The sequence below is a fragment of the Abramis brama genome (assembly GCF_963993115.1).
Source record: "Abramis brama genome assembly, chromosome: 22".
Lineage (NCBI taxonomy): Eukaryota > Metazoa > Chordata > Actinopteri > Cypriniformes > Leuciscidae > Abramis > Abramis brama.
In genome coordinates, this window is record NC_139984.1 from 31,242,448 (window position 1) to 31,260,001 (window position 17,554).

At 42.9% G+C, this 17,554-nt stretch overlaps 1 protein-coding gene across 1 annotated transcript in view; it reads right to left on the reverse strand.

Moving 5' to 3' along the window:
* LOC311072984 (uncharacterized protein) overlaps positions 1–17,554 on the reverse strand; it is a 1,552,487-nt gene that overhangs the window by 1,191,262 nt on the left and 343,671 nt on the right. The gene's annotated exons all lie outside the window — the stretch shown is intronic.

Sequence of the window (17,554 nt, forward strand, 5' to 3'; positions counted from 1 at the left end):
TTCGGTTCACCTGCTGCTAGTGATCTGTCACGTCACATTTACAAGCGCCAAAACGGTATTTATAGTAAGGGGGTAACGTAAGAGGGGCGAACTTGGGAGAGGTGATGTTGCATTTTGCTCCAAGCAAATCCACGTATATCCATGTGAGTGTGTTAACATTATTCTCACCTAGCGCCACTTCAAAGCTAACGTTAAGTTAGATGCTGCTGCTGTAGAGGCATGTTCAACGCTTTGGACGTTGTTGTTCCTGTCTGTATCCCCAACAGTAGCCGTAAAAAAAATGGTCATCTTTGGCAGCGTTGCCAAATACTTATCTGCGTCTTTTCGCTTTTTTCTTTTATTTGAGCCGCTTGGGTAACTTCGTTTCATTTTCGCGTTTAGACTCGTCTTGTTTCGTCTCTGTTTGTGTACGTCCCAGTCCTCCTGTCACTGCGTGTTTATCTTTCGCGCCGCGCACCGTAACGGACTAGTCCATTTCATTGTGAAAGTCGGGGGGTGTAGAGCATATAACCATGAAGGCATGAACTGGACATTTTAACTACTACTTCAACGTTTCAACGTATTTCTTAAGAATATTAATACAATTTACCATGCTTTTGAAGCGTTCATGATGATAAGATGCTTTTTTTTTTTTTGAGGTTGGTTGGGGGCCCCCCTACTACGACTGCTGTTAGGGGGCCCCAAGCAGCCGCCTACCTATGCCTCTATGTTAAGACCGCCACTGGGTGTTCATCACTAATGCTCAATCATCACTCAATTGATCACTTAATTGTCTCATTAACTTTAACACTGCTTCAGTGTTACTTTAACACCATGTAGAGTGGGACCATATGCGCTCTGAGCAGTGTTGATTTAACACTGGGGAATTTACTGTGGAGGGCCACAACCCTGCAGAGTTTAGCTTCAACCCTAATTAAACACACCTGATCCAGCTAATCAAGGTCTTCAGGATTACTAAAAACTTCCAGGCAGGTGTTTTTGGAGCTGGTTGGAGATAAACTCTGCAGGACAGTGGCCCTCCAGGACTGGAGTTTGACACATGTGGTGTAGATGCAATTATCAGGGCCAAACACAAAAAGGAACAATATGACAGGGAAGCATGGTTGGGAGCTTGAGAAAAACTGCAGCAATAAGTAATTAAATATGTTTTAGATTATTTTATTCAAATTCTATCACTTTTGATCAATAGGTGGCGCTGTTATACAATATAGTGTGGTCAATGTGAGGTAACAATGACATAAATGTTTGGTTATTTAATTTATTGAAGACTGTAAACTTTGTTACATATTATGTTGTTATATTATAATGACATCATATTCTGTGCAGGCAATTGACTTACTTCACTGTAAATAGAATGTGAAATGTGAGTTAAGAGTTAAAAAGAAAAACTTAGAAAAATAATTGTTTTAGAAGGACAGAAGAATCACCCAATCACTGATTGTTCTGCAGTGACTGACTGCCAATAGCAGCAGCGCATTCAGGTCGCGCCCGCGCCTCTGTCAGTGTCAGCGACGTGATCATCAGACAAGAGAGCTGAGCGAGTCAGACGAAGTGATCTCCAGAAACTCTCCGCATTAAACGATTGATTTACAGAGAAAAGTGACTAAATATGAAGAAAGGATTGGATTTTTGAGTGGACGCGATGCTTGGAGAAGCAGTCGTCGGAGTGAGAAGAGGACGAAGCAGAGAATTAGAAAGAGGCTGATGCAGATCCATGGAGCATCAAAGCGCTGCTTATGCACTTCCTTATTTAAACGCACATTATTTTCTTGACTTGGTGAGTCATATTTCAATTATCAACTTGATGTAATGCAAGTGAAGTGTTGCAAACTCGGCAGCGAACTGATATGAATGTGATATTAGTGTGTTTATTACTGCGTGCAAAGCGCGCAAGTCAGAGCTAATTTGCACGTAGGCTAAAAGAGCTAATTTGCACGTAGGCTCGTCCCTCGTTTAGGCAACGAAATATGTTATAAAACACCATACTAACTCTTTTCGTTTTCATTTAAAGAAATCTTAAACATTATAGCCACACACATGTGGTTCAGGCAACGCATATTGATTGTATTCACTATATATGTATGTATTCATTATATTCACTGCATATAACGTTTGCCTATTTATAACAAAACGAAATATAAAACACAAACCTGCCTCTTTTTGTTTAAATATAATATAAAAATATTAAACATTTTAATATGGTTCAGGCAATATGTGCTAAACAGATGTTGCAGTAAACAACATTACAGATCATCTTTGTTGTATTAAAATTTAAAGGGTAACTAAACCCTAAACCAACTTTTTTTAGTTAATGATCTGTAAGAATGAGGCTTTATTAGTGCTGTTCATTGATTCGAGTAACTTTTTTTAACATTAAGTGTTTTAATTTTACAATATATGGTGTAAAAACGTCTGAGTGCTGCCCTCTTAAGGTTGAACGGTGGCTATTGCAGTTGAATTTTCCTATTGGATGTTGCGGTGGCAAGTGACGTAAGCGGTGGCAGGTGACGTAAGCAGGTTCTAGCTCACCACGCCCTTGGTATGAGCTAGCGTAGATTTATCTGTATTGTACAGTGGTCAGGAGGGTACGTAGGTGTGGTGTTGCTGGTTGCAACAGCACTGCTGGACTGCATAGCTTTCCAGCAGACTTGGAAATTAGGCGCCAGTGTTTGCATGCACTTGGCCTGGAAGACCGTGAGTGTGAAACCTGCATTTTACGCGGGATTGCTTCTCCAAAGCAATAGAGGTGGAAATGGGCTTCTCCACACAGCTCGCGCTGAAAAGCGACGCAGTGCCAAACGCCACTCCTCCTGCATGGACTCCACCACCGCAGCGGCGTCTTGATGTGAGTGATCATATATATTTTAATCACAATTTATGGTTAGGCTAAAGTTAATCCTCTGAGGTCGACAAACGCGGCAGCGCATTTTGCTGGATTTTTTCACATAGCGGCAAAATATGAATATGCCTATAGAGAGCGCGCGCTATTGACATCAACTCGATAAAACCAGACAATGACGGGCTCTGATAAAACTCATCAGATGCATGTACTTTACGTCGTCTTGCGACCCTGTGAGCAAACTCTCCATTTTAGAGTCTGACAGCAGGTCCCCCCCCCCGATCACGGTTCATCCCCTCTATCTCCACTGGGGTCTGCCCACTTTTCTAGCATTTTTCAAATATTGACAGTGGGTGGAGTCAGGCTCTGACCAGGGGTTTAGTTACCCTTTAATAAATTAATGGGTAAATTCCTCTGTAAAATAAGTATTTGGTCACCTACAAACAAGCAAGATTTCTGGCTCTCACAGACCTGTAACTTCTTCTTTAAGAGGCTCCTCTGTCCTCCACTTGTTACCTGTATTAATGGCACCCTCTTTGAACTCGTTATCAGTATAAAAGACACCTGTACACAACCTCAAACAGTCACACTCCAAACTCCTGGAAAGCTGTCGAAGGACACCAGAAACAAAATTGTAGACCTGCACCAGGCTGGGAAGACTGAATCTGCAATAGGTAAGCAGCTTGGTGTGAGGAAATCAACTGTGGGAGCAATTATTAGAAAATGGAAGACATACAAGACCTCTGATAATCTCCCTCGATCTGGGGCTCCACGCAAGATCTCACCCTGTGGGGTCAAAATGATCACAAGAACGGTGAGCAAAAATCCCAGAACCACACAGGGGGACCTAGTGAATGACCTGCAGAGAGCTGGGACCAAAGTAACAAGGCTACCATCAGTAGTACACTACACTGCCAGGGAGTCAAATCCTGCAGTGCCAGACGTGTCCCCCTGCTTAAGCCAGTACATGTCCAGGCCCGTCCGAAGTTTGCTAGAGAGCATTTGGATGATCCAGAAGAGGATTGGGAGAATGTCATATGGTCAGATGAAACCAAAATAGAACTTTTTGGTAAAAGCTCAACTCGTCGTGTTTGGAGGAGAAAGAATGCTGAGTTGCATCCAAAGAACACCATACCCTACTGTGAAGCATGGGGGTGGAAACATCATGCTTTGGGGCTGTTTTTCTGCAAAGGGACCAGGACGACTGATCCGTGTAAAGGAAAGAATGAATGGGGCCTTGTACCATGAGATTTTGTGTGAAAACCTCCTTCCATCAGCAAGGGCATTAAAGATGAAACGTGGCTGGGTCTTTCAGCATGACAATGATCCCAAACACACCGCCCGGGCAACGAAGGAGTGGCTTCGTAAGAAGCATTTCAAGGTTTTCAAACATTTCTATCTCAACCCCATAGAAAATCTTTGGAGGGAGTCCTCTAGAGCAGTGATGAAAACAGATCTGCATGGAGGAATGGGCCAAAATACCAGCAACAGTGTGTGAAAACCTTGTGAAGACTTACAGAAAACGTTTGACCTCTGTCATTGCCAAAGGGTATACAACAAAGTATTGAGATGAACTTTTGTTATTGACCAAATACTTATTTTCCACCATAATTTGCAAATAAATTCTTTAAAAATCAGACAATGTGATTTTTCTGGATTTTTTTTTCCTCATTTTGTCTCTCATAGTTGAAGTGTACCTATGATGAAAATTACTGGCCTCTCTCATCTTTTTAAGTGGGAGAACTTGCACAACTGGTGGCTGACTAAATACTTTTTTGCCCCACTGTATATTTCTGAGTCTATATTTTCTAATCAACACAATTATTTGTCTGCTTTTAACTTTTATTAATACTTTGCTTTTGCTTTTCAAATCTACTTTGACATTTTATGATTTAATATTATGTTGTGAAATTCTACATAATATACAAAATTTCCGAACATGGTGCATGTTATTTTGTAAAGAAATCTCTGAAGCCATTTCTCTCTCCTCTCCAGCTGTGAACACTGGTTTGCTTGTGAAATATTGTGATTTTTGGTTTATTTTGTAATAACTGCAGCATCTGAATAAAGACAAGTGTTCAATTCTATAACTGATATTGTGTATTAACTAAACCGCTTTATAATTATGCAAATACACATGGATCTTTATGTTGACTTACAGCTGTTATGAATGAAAATACTGAATCAATATCTAGTACATATTCTTCAAGAGAAGCAAGAGCATTAGAAGGCTTCACAATGACAATGTTTTTGACTTTGGTTTGAGCACAATATCAGTGAATCCGTGCACCTGAGTGAGCTGACGGCAGTCCATCGATGCCAGGAGCTTCTGAGAGCCGGAGACGGTGGGAACAAACTTCTCCATCAGTGTAACTTGGGGTGGGTTGTATATGACCAAAATTTTGTTTCATGGTATGACTCATTTTATTTCACGGTAACAATATATTTCACGATATAGTTATTTATATATGTAGTTATTCTCGAAAAATTAACAAAAAGGGTTTTGTATAATAAATAAACCCAAATACTTTAGAAATGAAAAGTACTTCACCTTGTTTGATTTTTCTTTTATTTGGTAAATTATTTCATTGGTAAACTCTTTTGATAGATAAATATAGTAAACAAAACAAACTCATCAACTTTAGATAAACTTCCCCCAACTGATTGATATTAAATACAACTCATAGGTGCAATTAAACTTTAAATAAAGTGTTGCTGAATAATTTTTAAATCTCATGTTATTGCTTTACTTCATCAATCAATTTATAATATCTAAATATTTTATATTGAACTACTCGATTCATAATAAATTGGTTACTTTTAATTTTGTATGATATTAGTAGGCTAGTTATGTTTATGTGTTCCCCGGTACACTTTTGCCATGTCTGGATCACAACATATGGGCACCTAGCCTAGCACAGGTTCCACTACTGGATACGAGTGTCAGGCCTGGTGTCGGACGCTCCGCCACGTCTGACTGCCGAAGTGAGTGGAGGAACTCCAACAGGGTTTGCCAGCTGGGGAACTCAACTGAGGAGCAGAATAAGCGCATGTATCTGGTCTTTAGGATGGGAGCAAGGTGTTTACTGGCTACTTGAGGTAAGTAGACACGGGCTTAACACAGAAGTTATAGAACCTCATCCATATACAGTATCTGTGCCATCGTCCAGGAGAAAGCACGATGGAGCACAAATCCATTTTGAAATAAGTTGTTTTTCAAATAAAGTTTTCCGAGTGATATCAGATTGTGTGTGTGCACATGTGTTTTTATTGTGCTTACCCTTTAACTACATGAAACAAGAGGGTAAGAAGCACCACTTTAATTTACAGCCCGCAATGTCATACTTACCCTGTAACTACATGACACAAGAGAGTAAGAAGCACCACTTTAATTTACAGCCCGCAATGTCATACTTGCCCTGTAACTACATGAAACGAGGGTAAGAAGCACCACTTTAATTTACAGCCCGCAATGTCATACTTACCCTGTAACTACATGGAACAAGAGGGTAAGAAGCACCACTTTAATTTACAGCCCGCAATGTCATACTTACCCTGTAACTACATCGAACAAGAGTAGGATTTTCCCAGCATTTAAAAAAAAAAAAGTTGCAGTAGTTTTACTTGCCTTGAAACTTAATCAGTGCACCTTTGCAATAATAACAAATTAGCCTACTTTATAAATGCACTGATATGTACCCCGTAATTTAAAAAAAGCCTTTATGTATTTTTATACTATTATTACAAAAAGGTGCAGTGTATGTACTCGCTAAATTGCTCCCAAAGATTCTAAAATACTTAGTCTAAATAATTTGCCTAAATAATTTGTTATTATCCTGATTGTAACCCCTTTATTCCCAAAACTTTACATATTGTTCCCCTATACTTACATGTATGCACTTTATAGGTACACAGTAATTACCGAAAGTTACACTGTAATTTCATTTTAATTACGCTGTATTTTCCTGGTTGTTACACCTTTATTCCCGAGACTTTACATATTGTTCCCCTATACTTACACGTAAGTACTGTCAGGATTCCATCTCCACCACCACGCTCATCTTCACCTCCGCCCACTCATTCCCTCTCTCCGCCCTCTCATCAAGTCACCCGTTCACTATCCCCTGATTACTGATCACCGTCACCTGTGTCCCATCACCAGCACTCCCCATATAAACCACAGTCACCCTTCACTCAGTGTCTGGTCTCGTCGTAACATGACCCACAGACTCCCTTTCACTTACCTGGATACTTACCTGCTACGCTTCCTCTCCGTTCCGTCCTGCCTGCCATCCTCTTCAGCCTGCTACCCGAAATCATCTACAAGAGAAAGAGAAAGAAAGACATTACCAACCAGCTAAGCATTCACTGTTATTCTGTGTTGCTTTTACTCACCTTCTGTCTGCATCTCCGCACTATCTGCAATAAAAGCATTAACCTTACCATCTTGTCTGCATCCTCTGTGATCCCTGACAGAAGACCAGACCCAACATGCAGAAAGCGGAGTCTTCTGAGGACTTGTACACGGATTTCCCAGCGGAATCCGTTACTTCCATTCCATCCATGTCAACACGTCCACTTCCGCTTTCACCCGCTGCTTCGTTCACTGCCTCAGCGAGTCCCATGGCCCGGCCAGCGACCTACTCCGGCGAGGCGGAGAACTGCAGTGGGTTTCTTCTCCAAACATCGCTCTATTTTACCATGAACGAACATCTGTTTCGCAACGATGCTGCCCGAGTCGCCTTCATGATTTCTCTCCTCTCTGGCCCAGCACTTCAGTGGGCTCAGTCCTTGTGGAATTCTGAATCTACAGTGGTAAAATCCATAACTGAATTCACGCTGCATTTCAAGGAGGTTTTTGGTCAAACTGTTTCTGATCTGTCTGTTCACGATCAACTGTATAATCTCCGTCAAGGAAATTCATCAGTGAGTTCTTTTGCCTTACAGTTCAGAACTCTAGCCGCATCCAGTGGCTGGAACGAAACTGCTCTGATCACCGCATTTCGACATGGCCTTAACCCTAACATCCGCCATCTGCTGGTCGTGTATGAGGACAGCATGGGTCTAGAGAATCTAATTCAGAAATCCATCCGCATCTCCCAACGTCTCTCAGCTTGTGATCAGTCAGTACCCACTGTAAGTTCTCCGCCCACGGTCACTTCCAACACTCCTCTAGCACCAATTCCTATGGAAGTCGACTCCACTCATCTATCACCCGCTGAACGCCAGCGTAGAATTCAGCACCACCTCTGCCTTTACTGTGGATCGGATAAGCACTTCCTCAGTACCTGTCCCGTTCGCCCACCGCGTCCGGCGGTAAGTTCAATTCAGCTAACCCCTAAAATTGAGTCATTAAACCGTACCAGAGTACATATCTTGACGTCTTCTGTGTGTCTCCCAGCGCAAGCTCTCATCGACTCCGGGTCAGTGGGGAACTTTATATCCACCCAGTGTCTCGAGAAGCTGAATATCCACCGTCGTTGCTTTGCCCAAGATCTTCCCATACAAACCATTCAAGGCAAGCCACTGGGACGAGGTCGTGTTCGTCACTTTACTCCCACGTTAATTTTTCGTATCGGCTGTTTGCATTCTGAGGAGATATCGTTTATGGTGCTGGAGGAGTCCACCGCAGATATCATCCTGGGACGCCCATGGTTAGTGCAACATCAGCCAACACTCCACTGGGAATCCGGAGAGGTTCTTCGTTGGGGTGAAGATTGTCACGTATTCTGTCTTAGTTCTATCAAGAAAACTCGACCTTCAGCTCGTTCCAAGTCATCTATGGGTGAGATCAGCTTCCCTGTCTGTTCTACCTCGGTAGAAAGCCCAGAGACTCAGGTTCAAGTCGAGATCCCAGTGGAGTACCGGGAGTTCCAGGATGTCTTCAGTAAGGTCCTGGCAACGAAGTTACCACCTTACCGGCCATGGGACTGCGCTATCGACTTGCTACCCGGAGCCATCCTTCCCAAGGGCCGCATTTACCCTCTGTCCATCCCGGAACAGAAGACCATGGAGGAGTACGTTAAGGAAGCCATGGAGCAGCAGTTCATTCGACCATCTACCTCCCCTGCCGCTTCGAGTTTCTTCTTCGTGGCCAAGAAGGACGGAGGCTTGCGGCCGTGCATCGTTTATCGTCAGCTGAACTCACAGACCATAAAATTCCGTTATCCCCTTCCTCTGGTCCCAGCCGCCCTGGAACAGCTTCGTGGTGCCTGCATCTTCTCAAAACTGGATCTCCGTAGTGCTTACAACTTGATTCGAATTCGACGAGGGGACGAGTGGAAGACCGCCTTCGTGACCCCCTCAGGCCACTACGAATACCGGGTTATGCCCTTCGGATTGTCCAACGCTCCTGCAGTATTCCAGGGCTACATGAATGAGATCCTACGTGAGTTCCTCAACCTATTCGTAGTGGTTTACATTGACGACATACTCATCTACTCATCTTCCATGTCAGAGCACCGTCATCATGTCATCCAAGTCCTGGAGAAACTAAGAGAGCACCGATTATACTTGAAGTTGGAGAAATGCGAGTTCCATATCTCTACCGTACAATTCCTGGGTTACATCATCAATCAACACGGCATCCAAATGGACCAGAGGAAGGTGGAAACCGTTCAGAACTGGCCACAACCCTCCTTAGTAAAGGATCTTCAAAGATTCCTGGGCTTCGCAAACTTCTATAGACGATTCATCCAAAACTACAGTCAGATCAGTGCTCCTCTCACATCTGCTCTCAAGGGCCGGCCCAAGTCTCTGTCCTTATCCCCCAGCGCCATTCAAGCCTTCCAGCATCTGAAAGAAGCCTTCACCACAGCTCCTATCCTCGTCCATCCAGATCCGGATCTTCCATTTGTGGTGGAGGTGGACGCCTCTTCCACAGGAGTAGGAGCTGTCCTTTCTCAGCGGCAGGGTGAGTCACGTAAACTCCTTCCATGTGCCTTCTTCTCCAAGAAGCTGTCCCCGGCGGAGCGGAATTATGACATCGGCAACCGGGAACTGCTTGCCATCCAACTGGCCCTGGAGGAGTGGAGACACTGGCTGGAGGGAGCTAACCATCAGTTCGAGGTAATTACGGACCATCGCAACCTCGAATACCTCAGAAAAGCCAAAAGACTGAACCCTCGTCAGGCCCGCTGGGCTCTCTTCTTTACCCGGTTTGATTTTGTAGTGTCGTACGACCTGGAAGTAAGAACTGTAAGGCGGACGCACTCTCCCGGCTTCATCACGCATCTCAAGCCGACCCTCATCCTGAACCTATCCTCCCTCCAGCCATGATCCTCAGTCCCATCCTCTGGGACATCGACCAACAGATCACCCAGGAAGTAGCACACCAACCCGCTCCACCGGGAGTCCAGAAGGGCGCATCTACGTACCTCCACATCTTCGGACACCCCTTCTGGACTCAGCTCACACCGTTCCGGGCTCTGGACATCCGGGTAGCAAGCGTACCCTCTCGCTCCTTAGTCAACGGTACTGGTGGCCGTCCATCTCCCAGGATGTATCCCGATTCGTCTGCGGATGCTCAGTCTGTGCCATAACCAACACCCCGAGGAGGCTCCCAGAGGGCAAGCTAGTGCCGCTACCTCTTCCTCAGCGACCATGGTCCCATATAAGTATAGATTTCATGACTGATCTACCCATTTCAGAGGGCTTCACCTGCGTATTCGTCATTGTGGACCGGTTCTCCAAGGGCTGTAAACTAATTCCTCTACCTGGTCTTCCCACAGCCTTTGAAGCCGCAGAAGCTCTCTTCAATCATGTCTTCAGGAATTTCGGCATCCCTGAGGACATCGTCTCGGACAGGGGACCCCAGTTCATCTCCCGGGTATGACACGCCTTCTTTAAGCTCCTCGGGGTCACTGTCAGTCTCTCTTCTGGTTACCACCCTCAGACGAACGGTCAGACTGAGCGGAAGATCCAGGAGATTGGACGATACCTGCGTACATACTGCCATCAGTACCAGGACAGCTGGAGCCGCTACCTCCCCTGGGCGGAGTACGCTCAGAACTCACTTCGGCAGAACACCACCGGGCTCACCCCCTTCCAATGTATCCTCGGATATCAGCCTCCACTCTTTCCCTGGTCGGGTGAGCCCTCGGAGGTTCCAGCTGTCGACTTCTGGTTCCATCAGAGCGAGAGGGTATGGGACTCAGCTCACGTGCACCTCCAACAGGCAGTTCGGAGGCACAAGGATCATGCGGACCGTCGTCGACTTGATGCACCTCAGTATCGGCCAGGACAGAAGGTATGGCTTTCAACTCGAGACATCCGCCTCCGACTGCCTTGCCGTAAGCTGAGTCCTCGATTCATCGGACCTTTCACCATCCAGAGGCAGTTGAACAAAGTCACTTACAGGCTCAACCTTCCTCCCCAGTATCTGATTTCCCCTTCATTCCATGTGTCCCTGCTCAAACCCTTCACTGACCCTGTCATTCCTGTTCCCACAGATGGCTCTTCCTCGGACGTACCTCCTCCTCCCGTTCCTGTAGAAGAGGAACGAGTCTACCGTGTCCACACCATCCTGGACTCTCGGCGGCGAGGTCCCCGCCTGGAATACCTGGTGGACTGGGAAGACTACGGGCCAGAGGAACGTTCTTGGGTTCTTCGCGATGACATCCTGGATCCAGCCCTGTTATCCCAGTTCCACGAAGACCATCCTGACCGTCCAGCACCCAGAGGTCGGGGTCGACCTCGCCGCCGGCAGCGCTCTTCTCAGGCGTCAGGAGCCGCCTCGGGAGGGGGGGGTACTGTCAGGATTCCATTTCCACCACCACGCTCATCTTCACCTCCGCCCACTCATTCCCTCTCTCCGCCCTCTCATCAAGTCACCCGTTCACTATCCTCTGATTACTGATCACCGTCACCTGTGTCCCATCACCAGCACTCCCCATATAAACCACAGTCACCCTTCACTCAGTGTCTGGTCTCGTCGTAACATGACCCACAGACTCCCTTTCACTTACCTGGATACTTACCTGCTACGCTTCCTCTCCGTTCCGTCCTGCCTGCCATCCTCTTCAGCCTGCTACCCGAAATCATCTACAAGAGAAAGAGAAAGAAAGACATTACCAACCAGCTAAGCATTCACTGTTATTCTGTGTTGCTTTTACTCACCTTCTGTCTGCATCTCCGCACTATCTGCAATAAAAGCATTAACCTTACCATCTTGTCTGCATCCTCTGTGATCCCTGACAAGTACTTTATAGGTACACTTTAATTACCGAAAGTTACACTGTACTTTCATTTTAATTACGCAGTACTTTCCGGGCTGTAATCTAAAGCGTTACCAATAACCCTACAATACAAACACAATTTACATGTACCTATGAAGGTTTCACTTACCTGGGAATTAAAATAAATCCTGACATAAAGAAAATTGTATCTATTAATCATGATCCCTTAGTAAAAAAGGTATTGGACTCCTTATAAAGATGGGGTGGGATGCCAATTTCTATGATAGGTCGCATTAATATTATTAAAATGTCCATTCTCCCAATAATTCTTATATCTTTTCCAGTCCATCCCCTTACGCATTCCAGCATCCTCCTTTCCTCCTTGAATAAAACCTTTACCAAATTTATATGGAATAGTAAACGCCCCAGGCTGCGGCTCTCCCTTCTATATCTGCCCTATGACCGAGGGGGGCTTAGATTGCCTAATGTCAAGTTGTACTATTGGGCAGCTCAGCTTTGTGCTGCTACTTATTATTTTTCTACCACTGATACACCATCTTGGATATACATTGAGAACAATACATTGAAGCTACCTTTGACATCTTATCTTTATGCAGCCAAAATTAAACAATTATTAAAAGACACGAAAAATCCTTTTCTCAAAAACACAATATCAGTCTGGCACCAATCTCATTCTGCCTTGTCGGAGGTATCTAGGCTCTTGATATTCTAAAAGTTTCTTGCACTGTTACTCACTCAGCAGGGATGAAGTACCAACTCTTATGATTAAGGGTGGAGCTATATGACATCACTGCTGAGTGAGCTGACAGCAGTCCATCGATGCCAGGAGCTTCTGAGAGCCGGAGATGGTGGGAACAAACTTCTCCATCTGTGTAACCATCGCAAGCTTCTCCACATCACTGACAGACACAAAGACAATATCAACTCTCTGGAAGCTTCACTCTTTAAATATCATATTTAATGCAGTACAATTTGTGTTTTTAAGCATATCTAAAGTGCATGAACACGTCACAGCTGAAATTAAACTGCAGTTAAACACTGAAAGTCTTACCCATACTGGATCTTTCTGACACTGCATTCCCAATCCCTCTATATGGAACAAAACTTTATTCAACACTTGTGACAGCGGGTTCTGGAACGTAATCTTGATAGAGAGAACAAATTAAGTTTCTCACTTAAGCATCATATGACTTCATATAGTGCACTACTATTATGACACTTTATAGATGCAACCAAAATGCAACAACATGTAAACATGTTTTGTGCTCGTATACATCACAAATAAAGACTAGAGTTTCATTGGCTTACAGTGATAATGAGGTCTGGTGTGCGCAGTCTGAAGTTGAACTGTGTGGCCAGAATCTGTTTGGTCTGATTGACCCGTCCGGTGACCATGAGCATCAGAGCGCCCTGATCCACCAGATCATTCATGTACTCCTTATACAGCAGAGTCCAGGGAATAGTCTTGGCTGAAGGGAGACAAGGGAACATGGCATTAATGACAACAATAAAACAACTGTGTGTCACTGTAGTTTTGTGTGTGTTTGAGTGAGTGTTTGTTTTCTACTCTACTTTTTTAGAGTGTAACCTCTTCCTTGCTGTCCATTTTTAACTGCATTGTGGATGCATTTTATTTGGCAAAAACTTGCTTTGTGTGACAGTCACATCAGTTCATATACAGTATGTGTATGTGTGTGTGGTGTGTGTGTGTGTGGGGGGGGTTGTTGTGTATATTTTGCACTCTTGATATTTTAGAGTGTCACCCCTTCATTGCTGTTATTTGTAGATTGTACACACACAAAATTCTCTGTATTCAGAAAACATTGACTCGAACCCTATCCGAAACGTGTGAATTTTCAGGACCCGTTCGGCTCGGGTCGGGTACCAGACCTCTACCCCAGCCCATCTTTCTGACTCATTCAGACCATCAGACTCTGCTACACGATTCAGTTCGCCCGGCATCCCCACAAGTTCAGGGGCATCCAGTTCACCTCATGCTGGCCAGTGTTGCTCCTGTCTTACAGGCGGAGATTGCAGTCCAACTGGCGAAGGACGTGATCGAGGCGGTCCCTCCAGCCGATATGAAGTCAGGCTTCTACAGCCCTTGCTTCATAGTACCCAAGAAAGGCAGTGGGTTATGGCCAATATTGGACCTTAAGTTTTAAAACGTACTGGTCCGTACGCAACGACTCTAATAGTGCCCTATAGGGGATGGGGGGGGGGGGGATTTCGGACAACAAAACAGCAAACAAACCGCAAAAACTCAGTCAAACTCATATATGAATATCAAATTCAGTAGATTTGCAGTAGACCACACTGTTTAAAAATGTAATAACACAATTTACCCAGTAAAGTTCTATCCATGTAAACTCGTGTTAAAGCTATAATTGTCATTTTATATCAATGCACATTAAAGGAACCGTATGTAAGATTGTGGCCAAAACTGGTACTGCAATCACTTTCAAATTACTGTAGAGCGGTGTATCCCCTCCACCTCCCCCCTGACTCGAGGTTGCCAGTTATGCTGCAGGATCCAGCAGGAACATAGGCTGCTACAGTGTGTTTATAAGCGATCGGTGTGTGTTTATGATGTAAAATGGCAAGTGACGAATCACAGTAAGTTGAGCGTCTCAGCATAATGACAGAGAAACGGGCTCTGATAATGCATTGCTAATGTTAGCAATGACGACTCGCCGTTTTTATTTCCCAAACAATTCCTTACCTTTTCAATTCGATGACACACCTCCTCCATATGTGCTAATGTAACGTTACTTTGCACGAACATAACTTTGTTCGACTGTCATGAATATTTGAAATGTCCATTTACATTAAGTACAAGTTAGCCAAACATAGATGGATCTTACCTGTCCAGGAGAAAATTAGCAACGTTGGCGTCTGTCTTCAAATTCTTCTCCGTTTTCAGCCGTCTCCATCTTTCAAAGGCATCTCCTATACAAATCCTTGATTTATTTCTGACTTTATCACGACGTATTTCGGATTCATAATGAGGTCTTTTAGGTTTCGTAACGTTAGACATTTTTTATCCAACACGTTTGTTTTTCTCTTCTCCATTGGGTCACCTGATGGAGTTTTTCGGTTCCTTGCCACTGTTGCCTTTGGCTTGCTCAGTTGGGGATATTTGGGGATATTTAATTTAATTAATCAATCAACAATACTATTGATCAGCATTACCAAACGTGGACGTTTTCCACTAGAAACAAACATTGATATATTGTTTTAATTTAATTTAATACTGTGAAGCTGCTTTGATACAATCTATGTTGTGAAAAGCGCTATATAAATAAACTTGACTTGACTTGACTTGAAGAGCATTTGTCGGTAATGCCACTTTACAGTAATGAAATAAATACTGTAAAGAAAACCATGTTGATTTTGGATATAATGTTTAGCATTATAAGAAGAGCAAGTGACTTTAAAAGAAACTCTTGAGTGATTTGAAACCATCTTTCATGTAACATGTACTGACAAAGCAGACAAATGTCATGAAAAGATAAAACAACATTAAAGAAACTTTAATAATCTGATAGCTATAAGAATAACTGCCATGCATGTAAACTTATGAAATATTAGACTTTGTGCACACAATTTTTTCATGACTTTTTTGCTTCTTTTCAAATGTCTTTATAAATTTGTATTGTTTTACCTTTGTACAAGAACCAGGAAATCACGGATTTCACTGTGATTCAGGTTTAAGGTGTGTCATTTCTATCAAGCTGCAATTGTGTAAACTGTAACTTTATATTGTAAAAGTTTCTTGCACCGTTTACACACTCAGCTGGGATGAATGAGGAACTGGTCCATATTTATGATTATGGGTTGAGCTATATGACATCACTGCAGATGAGTAAAGACTCAAGTAAAAGTGAAACTGTACAGATGAACTGGAAGCTTCTTCAAAGAACATTTCTTTTCAGAAACTCTGAAATTAACAACCAGATCTGATATTCACTCACAGGTAAGTGATGGAAATATAAGAGCTAGTTCAGTAGTTTGGTAGCATTTGGAAGCAGCATCAGATTGTTGGTAAAAGTACTGTAATTTTTTGGCTGAAATCAAAAATCAAAAGTCAAAGTCACACTTTAGAGACTTTAGAACCAGGAAGTACTTAGACTGGCGACAAAATTAACGAAAGAAAAATGGGTAGTTGGAACGACCCTCTTCCTCACTGCCAAAAGCATTTTCCTGAGGTGATATATAACTAATGTTGTGAAATAATTTCTTAATTATAGTATTAACACTACTGCACCAAGATCGTCTCATCTGAGCTGCCTCATTGGTCTGTAATCACTCATCAATGTCAAAATATTTGAGATGACCAATCAAATCAAAGTAGGCGGACTTAATGTTCACAGAACCTAATGAGTGTGAAGTCCACTGTAACTCGACGCTTCAGTAAACGCCATAAAGTGCGCAATAAGACGTAAGTAGCAAAACTAAACACTTCATATCTGGCAGCTGTTTAAGGATAGAAATGTTAAACGACCGTCAAAAATAATCAGGCAAACTAATAAACTGTCTAATTTCTCCATTTTGAATTGAAAATAGGCCTATATAATTCACCCGATTCATGTTCAGGGCTGTTATAATTAGCAACTGTTAATGTGAGGGGACAAGAAACATTAACAAAGCCGTTTTCATCATACTAGGCATACGATTAATAGCCTAACGAATGTTTACATATTGTGAATGAATACCAAGCATTCGTAGCCTTCAGTAAATTAACTTGTCTAAGAAAATGATTAATAAAATAGGCTAAATATCAGTAATCAAAAAAAGTGATCAGAAATCATAAAGACTATCAGTCAAAGCGCAGCTTTAGGACGGGAATAAACAGGGCAAGATCAGGAGACTGAGAGAAAAAGAAAGAGTGATAGAGATGAGGAGAGAGAAGGTATTGACAAATAATCTAATGCCCACTGACATGTTTTAAAGCTATTTTTGGCCTTCAAATGTCTTGAAATGAGCATATGTAGATCAGAGAAATTAAAACTTTCTCAGGGGTGCATTTCTACCAACACCCCTACCTAGCTTGTGTGTGTGTGTGCGGATAGCAGTTTAGCCCAGATACATTTTAACCTTTACCCTTTAAAACTTAGTTTGCTGACAAATTATAAGTTAGTGATCCTACAAATGTTAATTTAAATTGAGTGAATACCTTAAAAATTCTAAACAAAAACACTTTAAAAAAAAGCTTATTGGGTCTGGCATGTGTATTTGAGGGAAAGTTTTGGTTATTCATGACAAATAATATACAAGTGTATTTCAGATAATGAAACTAATGGAAATAGTGGACTCCACACAGTGTTTGAACTGGTAAGCAATTGGACAACATTGTAGTAAATATTTACGGTGCAACAAAAAGTTTGCTCATTAAGATACCAGCAGACAAGCTAAAATAGCACAAATTAATTAGTGCATAAAGTGTCACCAAAATTAAGTATTTGAACCTCATGATTAAATACAAAATGAGGGTGAAAACTGCAAAAAGGTCCACTTT